Below are 13,843 nucleotides of genomic sequence, written 5' to 3'. Positions count from 1 at the left end.
CCCAAACCCCACCCCCTACCCCCAAATATAATCCACTCTGCAACCCTCATTGCATACTCCTACTTTTTAAGGGTGGAACCTTCTAAGGAAGGAGCTACATGGTGTGGTCCAGAGGGAGTTGTGCTGCTAACCTTAAAGGTACCTCTGGTGGTTCAAATCCACCAGCTGTTCCATGGAACAAACATGGGAAATCTTCCTCCATATCATTTACAGACTCAAATAATATGCTGGTGATTCAGCTATGAATCAATTGGCTCCAACTCAATGACAGTAAATTTTTGTTTTGTTTTGGGCAGGGCTGAGGTTGGGATTGTGGTTGTTTTACTGTGTTTTGAGTGAATCTTCTGGGAAAAGGCTGACTCAGCCTTATTTTATGGTGTACTGTCCTTTTATAAAATTGTAAGACACATGTTGGTTTGCTGCAGGACCCGATTCTCCAATAAACAAGCACAGAGCTTCCTTCCCACCAATCCACAGGTCACAGTGTCACCTGTGCCACACATGGTAACGATGAGGGAAACCTGTGTGAAATTACTCACTATAGACTGCAAGTAAAAACACTTAAGTCTGCCAGTATCTTGTCCAAGGCAGGGCATCTCAGTTAAACCTCCCCCATTGTCTCTCCATGGGCTTGATCCTATAAGCATATTTCTGATTTTATTCTGCAGAATTTGTACCTCAGTCTTCTCAACTACGTAGTGAGAGTGGGTTCAATGTCACCTGGTCCTCCCATGAGAAGGAGTAACAGAGGCTCTGGCTGGGTTAAACCAGTGCCCACAGGGATGAACACCAGATCAGAACCTGTAAAATATAAGAAACATTTTAGTGGGGCAGTAGGATGTGTTTAGGAAAGGGAAACTCTTGCTTCTTCACCTCTTAAGAAGCTATGTGTGAGGAAAGAGAATCTAGAACTACTCTAGAAAGTTGAAATATTTCCATTAGAAACAGTAAGCTATAAGGCTGTGAGCACCTTCTGGGATCTGGAGTTGGGGAAAATTCTGCAAAAGAGGGAGAGGGTGAACTGTCTGGTCTTGGTGGCGTGGTCTGTGGCATTGACTCACATTTCACCTGATAAATACTGCAGTCACTGCACCAGGAGTTTCCAAGATGAGATGTCCCTGGACTGTAGAAATTCAGGATTCTCTCCTTAAATGTCCAGAATAACTTGAAATAGTGAGGGGTGGCAAACCAGATATTAACAAGCCCTCTGGGCAATCCTAATACACACTCAAGTTTGAGAACCATGCTCTTGATTGATATCATAAATGAAAAGAAAACCAGCTAATTTAACTTAACCGCAATTGCTCTAGTGTGTTCAGTAGAATGAGCAAAGTCTAGTTTTCATATTTTGTTTTTTGCCTTTTTTTTTCATGAAAGCTTACAGAGACTTTGGATTTCCATTGTTGCACACTTTCCTTCCACTCCACCCCTCCCCCCAGTTTGTTTTTCTCTTTGAAGAAAAAAATTATTTCGTTGTTATATAATTTCCATTTTATTTCTTCTTGTAACAGTTGATGGAAAATCAAACTATTTGCCTAGAGAACCTAGAAATGGACCCATCTATCTATGGTCAACTGATATTTGACAAGGATATAAAACCTATCAGATGGGAAATAACCCCTTCAACAAATGGTGCTAGTAAAGTTGGACTGCTACCTACAGAAAGCTGAAACAGGATCCACATCTCACACAATACACAAAAATCAACTGAAGGTGGATTGGAGACCTCAGAGTAAATCTCAAAGTCATAAAGTTCATCAGAGACAAACTGGGATCAAGGTTAGATGGCCTACTCTAAGGTATAAAAAGACTACCAAACACAGCCAGAAATGTACAAACTTTAGAGAATAAAATTGATGAATGGGACCTTCCAAAGATTAAATCCATGTGCACATCAAAAACATTTTCGAACAGAGTAAAAAGAAAACTTACTGATTAGAGGGGGGGGGAAATGGCAATACCATTTAAGACAAGGTTCTCATAGCAAAAGTTTACAGAATCCTATAGGGCCTCCACAAGAAAAAGCCTGATGACACCATTACAAAATGGGCAAAAGAACTGGAAAGACTTTTCACAAAGGAAGATAGATATTCAAATATCCAACAAACACATGGAGAAATGTTCAAAATCACTGGCTATAATAGACATGCAAATCAAAACCACAATGAGAGACTGTTTCGATCCAGTATCAATGACAAAGTGTAACAGTAGAGTAAATAATAAATGTTGGAGAGAATATGGTAAGATAGGAACTCTTTTTTTTTCTTTCAAAGGAAAGCCTCCAGTCCATCTTTTAATTAAAAAAAAAATCCTGACATTACAGAACTAAACTGAAATGTATTAATATTCCACTCTTACATATCCATGACAAACAGCAAAAAAAATTTCATAAGCCAAAAAAAAAAAACAAAACCCAAAACAGGTAGAAGCTTATAAAACTAAAAAGGGATCTCAGCATCAACAGCTGAACAGAGAAAGGAATTTAAATGTTTTAATTTAAAAATCACGAGTGTATGATAAAGTGTAGAAACTGAAAATTTACAAACTATTTAAAACCTGGAATCGCTGACTGCTCAAAAACGACACAGATTGATCATGGGTGATGGTGAACAGCAGAAAGGGATTATGGATGAATCTGCATTGTTCCAGCTACTCCCCAGGCCACCCGTCTCCGAGGAAAGCCCGACAATGATTCGATACTGAGCCAGGTATACCTTTCCACTGGGTTCGCAATTTTGATCTGTGCCCCCGACATCTGACCGATCTCATTGATTTTGACGCCTTAACACCCCATTATGCAGCCAATCAAATAATTTGGAATGGTGAATTCATAAGAAGTAGTTTGAGCAGATGCATCTAAACCTGCCCAATAGCCTTTCACCTCGAGAGAGCTGGATTCAAGCCACTGAATCCGGTGTTGCCATGCGTCATAGGAAAATGAGAGTATGGCATTGCCAACTGATGCAGCTTGGTCAGATCTGACTGTGGAATGGCATACTGTCCTTGAATGGTATAGGTCTCTAGAAGTGGTCCCTCCAGGTCATGGTTGAGGCACATCGACAGGCTGGTGTGGGGAAGCTCGCACTGTCGCTGCCTGTGCTGTACCTGTCCTGATCACCTGCAAAAATGATCGGAGAACTGGATGGCTTGGGCCGGTCCGGGATGGTCAAGCCCTTGTGGGGGAGGGGACTGGGAGAGAGTCTCCAATATGACCACGCAGATCTGTTTGACACACTCAGTGATGGACTGCAGAAGGCCAGCTCATTTGAGGTGGAGAGCATATCCCCTGCCACCTGGACATGAGCCCCTGTACTCTCTCCTATTTCCTTGATCTTGCAACCACCTTTTCCGTTGAGAGAGCCACACTGACTAGCAGGAACCACCAGCCTCAGGGTTACTGGAGGACTACTGGCAGCTGTGCTATTGGTCATAGAGCTGCTGATATCCTCTTCCAGGTTGTCACTGATCATAGCAAAGGCATAAAGATGGCATTAGTGGGTCTAGCCAAAGTGATAATTCTCTCAGGACAATTCCCTTCTGAGATGTTGATATGTACACCACTTTCTTCACGCATCTTCTTAACGGATTCTCCTTTCTTTCCGATGATACTCCTTTCCATGCATAAGTAGCCGGATGGTGAGAGTGACATTTAATGCACCTTCAGTCACACCGGTGTCCATGTCGACCTGTGTTCTGGTGAGTTGGACTTTGAGTAGTCAAATCTTTTGTCACAGGTTAGGGTAAAAGATAAAACTGTAGGCGGGAGGCTACAGAGGGGGAGAAAGGGGAGCTGAACTGGAGGGGAAAGGAGGGAGGCTGGGGCCGAAACAATAGTGGAGGGTGGGACAGCTGCGGGCAGAGGAGGAAGGAGGAGGGAGGAGGGAGGAGGGGGAGGAGGGCTAAGGGAAGGAGGGGGATGGTGGGGAGGGGGCCGGGTGGAGGGAGGAGGAGGAAGGGGAAAAGAGACTCCTGGGCAGGTGGAGGGCGGCAGAGGGTAAGTGGGCTGTCAGGAGAGGGCGTAGGCGGTGGCTGCTCTGGCTGCTGCCTCTGCTGGTCTCCAGATAGGAACTCTTATACATTGTTGGTGGGGTTATAAAATGGCACAACCTCTTTGGAAGGTAGTTTGGCGTTTCCTCAAAAAGCTGAACATAAAAATTCCCTATGACCCAACTATTCCACTGCTTGGAATATACTCTGAAAAAATAAGAAATGAGGCACAAACAGAAACTTGTACACCAATGTTCACAGGAGTTTTATTCACCATCACAAGAACATGGAAACAGCCCAAATGTCCAACCACAACCGAATGTATTAAGAAATTATGGTATATTCACTCAGTGGAATACTACACAGCATGCAGGAACAACGATTTTGAAAATTACTACCTAACTTGGAAGGGACTAGAGAACACTATGCTAAGTGAACTCACTCATTCTCATAAGGACAAACACTGTATAAGACCATTATTGTAGAACATGTATGAGAATCTGAGGGCCGCAGGGAGCAGAAGGTCAGTGAGGATGGGCAGAGGTGGGCTGGTTAATCACAGGGTCACACAGTTTGATGAATGGAGAACTTGGGCCCACAATATGCCCATTTTCAAAAAGAAAATGCGCTAGCCCACCATGGCCTACTTTAGAGGCCTGATACTTTCCAAAGATTTTTCTAAAATCCAAATCCTAACCCACTGGATATCCACCTCCCACTGGAATGTTACATCTGACTCTGTGGTCATGGTGTCACACTGTGTATCCCGAAAATAGTCACATTGTCTCATTTGTGAACACCCAAACCCAAACTCACTGCCATAATGACCCAGAGGACAGAGCAGAATTGCTGCCCTGCCTGGGTTTTCTAAGACTGTAAGTCTGTGCAGACACTGACTCATCTTCCTGCAAAGGTAAATGGCTTCCTGCTGACTGAGTTGGGATCCATGTTGAATGCTTTCACCCCAGCACCACCAGTCTTCATCTGTGCAGTGAACTGTCATTCTTCTCAAGGGCATCACTCAATTGCAGTTATTTAAACTCTGTCTGCCTAACAGCATTATTCTTAATACTGAAGAGATTAATAGGCAGAGATCTTGGCAGAGGACGGAAATTAAGTGGTGACCAAATAACCTCACCAATTACATTTGATTTTTCATTCTTTCCCATCAAACAGATGTTGAAGATACTGTTGTGGATGAAGGTATATATGCAGAAGTTAAAGCCTAATGGAATGAGTAGATATGTGGGAAAGTGTCAGTATAACAGAATACTTGACCCTATTGTGAGAATATGATATCAAATATAAGGAAAAACACAGACAAGGGCGGGGAGGGGGGACTCTAGATAATTATGGTTTGAGTGAAGCTTGACAGAGAATAGTGTGAGTGAAACTTGACAGACAATAGTGGGGGGGTTTTCTCATGCAATCCTTCATACACATTCATTTTTACATTAGCTAAAATGCTCGCACTGTAGCAACATTCATTCTCCTTCCTTGGCATTCTCAGTTACACTCATCCTCTGTCATAACCCTTCCTACGTTCTGAATTTTATCTCTGGGAAAATTCTGCCTTTCAATTTTATATGGTTGATTGTTCTAAGAGTTGATTATCTCCCCAGTATTATTTTCCACCCCTAAAAAAGTGACCCAGCAGGATGAAGAAGTTATCTAACAATCCAAAAATAGTTGGAACAGAACATTGATAGCAAAGTGCCAGAAGTTCAAGCTGAACTTAGAAGAGGTACCAGGGTATCATTGCTGATGTAAGATGGAAATTGGCCAAAAGCAGGGAATAACAGAAGGGTATTTGTACTTTTCTGACTATGCAAAAGCATTTGACTGTGTGGGTCACAACAAATGATAGCTAATACTGCTAAGAATGGAAATTTTAAAACAAATAATTGTGGCATGCAAAATCTTTATCTATATTAAGAGGCTGTTGTCTGAACAGAGCAAGGGAACACTGCATGTTTTTAAATCAAAAGTGTGTGTGTGCTTTCTCCATCCTTATTCAACCTCTATGCAGAGCAAATAATTTGAGGAGCTAGACTTTATGAAGAAAAATGTGACATCAGAATAGGAGGAAAACTCATCAACAACCTGCATATTGTAAATGATAAGACTTTGCTTGCTGAAAGTGAGGAAGACCTGAGATACTTATAACCTTCAATATGGATTACATCTCAACATCGAGGAAAAAAATGTTGTCACCACCGGACCAATATGAGAGATGGAGAGAAGATTGAAGTATTTTATAATTTCATCTTGCTTGAATCCAAAATCAGCATCCTGGGCAACACAATCAAGAAGTCAAAAGATATGTTGTGTTATTGCAGTCTTCTGTCAAGGTCTTCTCCAAGGTGCTGAAAAGCAGCAACTGGTTGAAGATAATGTGTGCCTGGTTCAAGCAATGGTCTTTTCAGTCACTGCCTATTCATCTGAAAGTAGCCACTGAATAAGGATGAAAGAAGAAGAATCAATGCCTTCAAGTGGTGATGTTGGAGAAGAGTTCTAAGTATCCGGTAGATGGCCAAAAGAGCAAGCAAATATATCTTAGAAAAGGTGCACAGAGAGTACTACTTGGAGACAAGAATGGGAAAACTTCACCTCACCTGCTTTGGACATGTTGTCAGAAGAGGCCAGTCCTTGGGAAAGGACATTGTTCTTGGAAAGGTGAAGGATCAACAAAAGAGAGGAAGATCCTCAATGAGATGAACTGACAAAGTAGCTATAGCAATGGGCTCAAGTATATCAGGGATGGAGAGAATGGAACAGGATAGGACAGGGTTCAGGTCTACTGTTATAGTGTCACTATGAATTATGGTCAACTTGATGGCACCTAACAGCAACAACAACATTGTTTGACTGCCTATATTGCTATTGCTGCATTGCAATTACCTTGAGCATATCAGAGATGGTAAGAATGATGAAGGGTAAGCTAAAGTTCAGATCTGCTCTTCATAGGGCAATTATCAATTGTAGTACTCGACTCAAGGGCACCTATTAACAACATTAATGAAAGTGGAGCCACACAGGTCAATTACATTCCAGACTTACAGGGCGGGAATTGTTATTAAGAAAGAATCATTAAATATTGTCATCCCAGAGAGGAGCACAGGTTTCTCTAGTATGTTAAAGGCTACACACAGTATGCTTTCTAGTCAACCATCCCCTGAATACAAGGTAAGAAAGTACCATTTCATGGGAAGAAGATTCAGCCTGGTGAAGAGAAGTTTGGAGGCAGCAGGAAATACCAGAGGGGAAAGACAGCAGCTGCACTGTAACAAAGAACAAAAAACAGAAAAGGAAGCCCAGATGGATAATGAAGAAAGAAGAAAATAAAATCAGTGGGAAATGTGTATAACTAATGTTATATGTTCTTCAGATGTCATAGTGCCAGTATGAGAAATCTGAGCTCCATGACCCACACAACAATTACATGGATTTAAGAGTATTTTCTGAATACAAACACCCTGCTTGATTTTAATGTATTCTTTAGGACACCAGATTCCCAAGGAATCTTGAACTGTTAGTGGTTGACAGCTTACCCCCCCCAAAAAGCTATGTGGGACAATATTTCCTTTAACATGTTTCAAATGTCAGACAATTGACTGCTATAGAGAAATTTTTACAAATTAAAACTAGCAGTATATCTTCAAGGTAGTCTTTCTAGTTAAATAAATGGTGTAAACAATTTCATGGTAGACAAGCACCCCACTGTCTTGTATACTTTCCTTCCAAGTATTTAATGATAACATATTTTAAGTATACTTACCTTTCCTTGATTGCCTGAACTAAATCATAGAAACTGTAATGCTGACTCCTTTATTTTTGTTATCTGAAGCTGATCTCTGAATATGTATAATTTTTTTGTAATTTAAAGTGATGCTGTTTGATACACTACTAAGAAATTTGATTTGTGTTTTTGTTCAAAAGCATAACATTGATTTTTGTTCAAAAGCAGCATTGATTATATTTGTCAAAGATTTTCTGTGTATTTGTGTTTTTATGGATGGTCTTATAATGTTACATATATTTATAATTTATATTGAACATATAAACAGCCCGCACATCAGTTAAAATGGTAACTTTGTGTCACACATTTTAAACTAATGAGTTTTAAAAAGAAAAATATCACTGGGCTAGCAGAGGTTAATGAAGAGGAGTGGAGGGTGAAGTAATGGGAAAGGTTGAATTAGGACTTGAAAATACAGGGTGCTAATAGGCATAGAACAGTGGTTAAAATAAAATAAATAAAATAGAATATCTATGAATAATTATATAAAACACAAAGTACACAAAACATAATTAGGTAAATTGCAGTATATCAAATGTGTATGTATACTAGTTACCTATGTGCTGTTTTTAACATTATTATTATCTTAATAATGTTGATACATTAAATTATAAACTGAGCTAGAAATAATGCCTTTTTTATTTCTAGGTATTGGCTACCTCTCTAATAGTCCATTAAGGAAACAAATACATGCTGTGTTCACAGGCAGAAAATATAGATTTGATCATTTAAAAGCCCATTGGCTTTCTCTCCAGAGTTAAAATGCATCCAGCTTGACTTTCTATAACTTTAGAATGTTTAAAGATTTTTATTTTCTTGAAAAATTATTTCCACAAAGTAACACTTTGGTGGGTTGTAAAAACTTTAGTCCAAGCATTGGTAATACATTTGAATTAAAGTGATATTTCATAGTAAGATCTGAAACTAAGCAAGGAGAGTTCCCTAAATCCTTTTATTAAGCTCTCATTTTTTTATTAACAAATACATTTTTTTAATTCATTATAATGAAAATTTACGGAGACTTATGGTTCCCAGTCATTCGTTATTGCACTTTTCTCACTACCCACCCCCTCTCCCCAATTAACTCTTCTCCTTGAAATAAAAAACAACAACCTTCTTTCATTGTTATGCAATCCCTCCCCGCAAGTCCATTTCACTATGCAGCCTTCACTCTGGACTTCTGTAATGACAAGAATACCCATTCATATGTCACTTTTAAACTATTCTGTCCCTCATCTGTTTCAATGCCATATACATCATTCCTCCCCTGCTTTTCTGTCTTCCCTCAACCCCAAAGCCAGTCCCATTTTACAACAGTGGTCCTATGCAATATTTGTTCTTTATTATTTTTTTTTATGGTGAGAAAAATTTCTATTTAGAATTAGCCCGTTGGACTCAGTTTAGATGATCTCAATTTTGTTGGCAACATCCAAAGCATCATAGTCAGGACCAAGTCGAACATAGGCCTTCTTCTCTCCATCAGGCCTAATCAAAGTGTTGACCTTAGCCACATCAATGTCATAGAGCTTCTTTACAGCTTGTTTAATTTGGTGCTTGGTGGCCTTGACATCCACAATGAACACAAGTGTGTTGTTATCTTCTATCTTCTTCATGGCTGACTCAGTGGTAAGGGGAAATTTGATGATGGCATAGTGGTCAAGCTTGTTTCATCTGGGGCACTCTTCCGGGAGTAATTGGGCTGCCTTCGGAGTCTCAACATCTTAGGCCATTGGAAGGTGGGTGACGTGCAGATATTCTTTTTTTTTTTTTTTGGCTGTGGATGCCCTTCAGGACTGCCTTCTTGGCCTTTAATGCCTTTGCTTTGGCTTCAGTTTTGGTTGGGAGGGGCAGGGACTTCCTTCTTCACTTTCGGCACCATCTTCTTAGAAAGGAGCAACATTTGTCCTTTTTTGACTGAGATATTTCACTCAGCATAATGTCCTCCAGGGCCATTCATTTTGCATAATGTTTCATAAGTTCCTTGTTTTTCAATGCAGCATAGTATTCCATTGTGTGAATATACCAGAACTTCTCTATCCATTTGTTTATTGATGGGCACTTGGGTTGTTTACAGCTCTTTGCTATTGCGAATAAAGTTGCAATAAACATGGGTATGCATATATCTGCTTGAGTGGCAGTTATGGTTTCTTTAGGGTAAATTCCCAGTAGTCGAATTGCTGGGTCAAGTAGTATTTCTATTTGCAACTTTTTGAGAAAGTGCCATACAGCCTTCCATAGAGATTGCACCATTTTACAGTCCCATTAACAGTGAATATAAAGGTTCCAGTTTTTCCACAACCTCGCCAGCATTTAATGCTTCCTGTTCTGTTGAGTTTTGCTATTCTTAGTGGGGTGAGATGATATTTCATATTTGTTTTGATTTTCATCTCTCTTAGAGCTAGGGATTTTTAACATTTCTTCATGTGTTTGTTTGCCATCTGAATGTCTTCTTTGGTGAAGTGTCTGTTCATATCCTGTGCCATTTTTCAATTGGGTTATTTATTTTTATCTTGTTGTGGTGAGCGAGTATTTTATAAATTCTAGAAATAAGTCATTCATCAGACTTGCCATTACCAAGTGTTTTTTCCCAATCTGTGGCTTTCATTTTTACCCTGTTGGAGAAGTTTTTGGATGTGCATTTGATTCTTAGAAGGCCCCAGTCATCTATTTTATCCTCTCCTGGTTGTAGATAAGCTCACATACTTTACATGATCATTATTTGGTTAAAAGAACAAACATATTTTACCTGGAGAGGGTGAAACCAGGATGCTCCTTGGGGGAAAGGATTATGAAGCTTCGTCTGACATACTTTGGACATGTTGCAAGGAGGGGCCAGTCCTTGGAGAGGGACATCATATTTGGGAGGGTGGAGGAACAGCACAGGAGAGGAAGACCTTTGGTGAGATGGATCAATTCAGTTATTGGGGTAATGGGAGTGGTTATGGCAGAGAGCGTGAGGTTGACACAGGACAGAAATCACCACCTTGTAAGCCAACGGTAGCTGATCTCAATAAAAGGGAGAAAGTGAGCTTCAATCAATCACATGACAACTGGCCAGGTTTTGACCTGTATTTTCAACCCTCTATTTGAGCTTCTTCATATCTAGCCTGCTTACAGCCACTTGCTTTTCTGAGGGTTTTTTGTTTGTTTTTGTTTTCTGAGTCACAATGATCTCAGGTATCTGAGATGCTCTGGTGGCACAGTCCACCGGGAGTGATACTGGTAACTCAAAGACAATGCCTCTCTGACAGTTCAAATCCTTCAACAGCTCTGAGGGGGAAAAATGGACGAACTCCTCGCATGTGACTGACAGTCTCTGAAACCCAAGTGAGGGTCAGCTCTGAGTCATTTCTGACTTTATGGCAAAGAGTTAATGGGTATATAGAATAACTGCTCTAAGTGAACCTTAAATTTAAATTTCTTTTCATTGTTTTTAACAGCTATAAACTTGGGGTATTCCACTAGCCTTGTCGGTTGGGCATGCACTGCTAACCCTAAAATTGCATTTCTCTGATACCTGGAACCCACCAGTGGCTTTGAGAGAGAAAGACATGCAATCTCCATGTAATGTGCACACTGAAAGCAAATGGAGAGTCAGCTACGAGTCATCTTTGATTCTCATCAATGAGTTTGAGTTTTATAAGCCTACTGTGCTGAATTCAATGCTAAGCCCTTTACACCGTACAGAAAATTTACTCCAACTATAAATCCATGCAAGTACAGTTGTGTGATAGCAATACTAAGTGGCAATGATAACATTAATGGTAATGATGCATGTACTAAAACTATATAGACGGGCTCCTCGCTTTACTGCCCTTCACAAGCTCTGAGCTTTCTAAATTGAAGATCAGCAACAACCGTGCATCAACTAAGGCTGCAGAGGTCATTTTCCAGATGGCTGTGCTCATGTGGTGGAGTCCTTAGGGAGCCACACTGCAGTTTGAATCCACCAGTGACCAGTGACTGACTCCACAAGACAAAAGAAGTCATCTCCTGCAACACAATCTACAGCCTCTGTAACCCACTGGAGATTCAGCTCTTACTCAACAGCACTGGGTAAAGTATGCAACATTTTTATAACTGTCACATTTCAAATTTGTTTCTAATCCTATTTTTGCACACTTAATAGGTTATAGTATAGGAAGTTTGGTTCTATTGTTGATAGGATCACTATGAGTCATAGTCGACTTGATGGCACTTCACAGCACGATAAACAGAACCTTTATATTCACTGAGAAGGAAAAGCATCATGTGGCTTTATGTTGATGTTCACTTTGCTGCGGTGAGCTAGAATCAAAGTGGAAGTCTCTGAGTCCGCCACGTGCCACATGTCAGATTTCACAAAGTGGAAGTCTCTGAGTCCCCCACGTGCTACATGTCAGATTTCACAACCACTTCTTCAGGGAGCTTCTGTTGCCCAGTGTTTGCACTGAAAGATAGACTGTAACTTAGAAAGGCTAAGTATCGACTTGGACTTTGGTGGGAAATCTGCAAGGACAGTGGAGGGAGTGCCAGGCCAGGGCTTGTGACCCAGCCTTCCCAACCCCCTCTGCCTACAATTTGCAGGTACAGACTACAGTTCCCAGAGGTCTGTGGGAAAACACCATCTTTATAAACTTGGACTTTGGTGGGAAATCTGCAAGGACAGTGGAGGGAGTGCCGGGCCAGGGCTTGTGACCCAGCCACCCCACACTCATATATGCCACATCTATAATATTTATCAACCTCCCCTAAAATACTCATGCACCATTGAGGATTAAGTTACGTGGGGAATCAAACTGGTTTCTGGCCTGAGTATGTAGGCCCCACTAACTCAAACAACAGGGAGATCCTTAGCATATCCAAAGAGTGGGGAAGCTATTCCAGAAAGGGAACAACAGACTTCCTCCTTCATTATTTAGGTTCCCCTGAACCCCTCCCCAGGTGTATCAGGTGCACTTCCTCCCTCCCTACTCACGTGAGCATTGGAGTGTGCACGCACCCTCTATGCATCTACTCTTGTTTCTGCCCAACCTTTTTCTGGAGCAGTGACATCAAATAAAAAAACCAGCTACCACCTCAGACAGGAAGAACTCTGCCACACCAATGGCCCATAGAAAGCAGTGCTTCACTTGTTCCACTAGCCCAAAGCAAGATATCAACCCCCAAAGAAGACACAGTAGCAATGGGTTTCCTGAAGCCAGAAAGCCTGATGGAACTTTCTGACACTGATTTTAAAAGAACAATGATTTAATATTTTCAATGGATAAGGAAAAAACTTGAATTACAGAACAGTGCTAGCAAAGATCAGGAGGAGCTTAAAAAAACAATCCAAAACAACGCAGAGAAAACAAATGAAGCATTAGAGGCACTGGAAAAACAATAAACTGTGATCCAAAATATGAAATCTAAGATTTCTGATGCTGTCAACATGATGGAGGGACATACGAATAGAGGTGAAGAGATGGAAAACAGAATCAGTGAAATAGAAGATAGAACTGTCACCACAGATCTGACCGAGAAAAAAAGCAGAATCAAAAAAAGAAGGAAACAGAAGAAAGCTTAAGAATAATGTGGGATACCATTAAAAGAAATGACATCCACATCATAGGAATCCCAGAATGGGAAGAAGCAAGTAAAGGCACTGAAAAAGATGTGGAAGAATTACTAGAGGAAAACTTTCTAGGCATAATGAACAATGACACAATATATATTCAAGAAGCTGAGCAAATACCATATAGAATAGACCCTAAAAGAAAAACACCAAAGCACATCATTGTCAAATTTGCTACAACTAAAGATAAGGAGAGAATACTAAAAGCAATGAGAGAGAAACAAAGAGTGGCCTATAAGGGAGAAGAGATAATATTAACTGCTGATTTCTAAGAGGAAACCATGTGAGCAAGAAGAGAGTGGAATGACATATATTGAACACTTAAAGAACACAACTTTCAACCAAGAATACTGTATCCTGCAAAACTGTCCATCAAGCACAAAGAGAGATTAAAATATTCCCAGAAATACAGAACTAAAGGAGTTTGTAAAAACAAGACCAGCCCTACAGGAAACACTGAGAGA

At 40.4% G+C, this 13,843-nt stretch overlaps 2 pseudogenes; one reads left to right on the top strand and one right to left on the bottom strand.

Annotated features, from left to right (window-relative positions):
* Positions 1-2,716: 2,716 nt before the first annotated feature.
* Positions 2,717-3,680, bottom strand: LOC102859755 (annotated as a pseudogene).
* Positions 3,679-13,843, top strand: part of LOC102859351 — a 50,974-nt pseudogene continuing 40,809 nt past the window's right edge.

Source organism: Elephantulus edwardii, unplaced genomic scaffold (assembly GCF_000299155.1).
Source record: "Elephantulus edwardii isolate Elephantulus edwardi_28Jun2011 unplaced genomic scaffold, EleEdw1.0 scaffold00177, whole genome shotgun sequence".
NCBI classification, from domain to species: Eukaryota; Metazoa; Chordata; class Mammalia; order Macroscelidea; family Macroscelididae; genus Elephantulus; species Elephantulus edwardii.
This window is presented reverse-complemented; position numbering and strand designations above follow the sequence as displayed.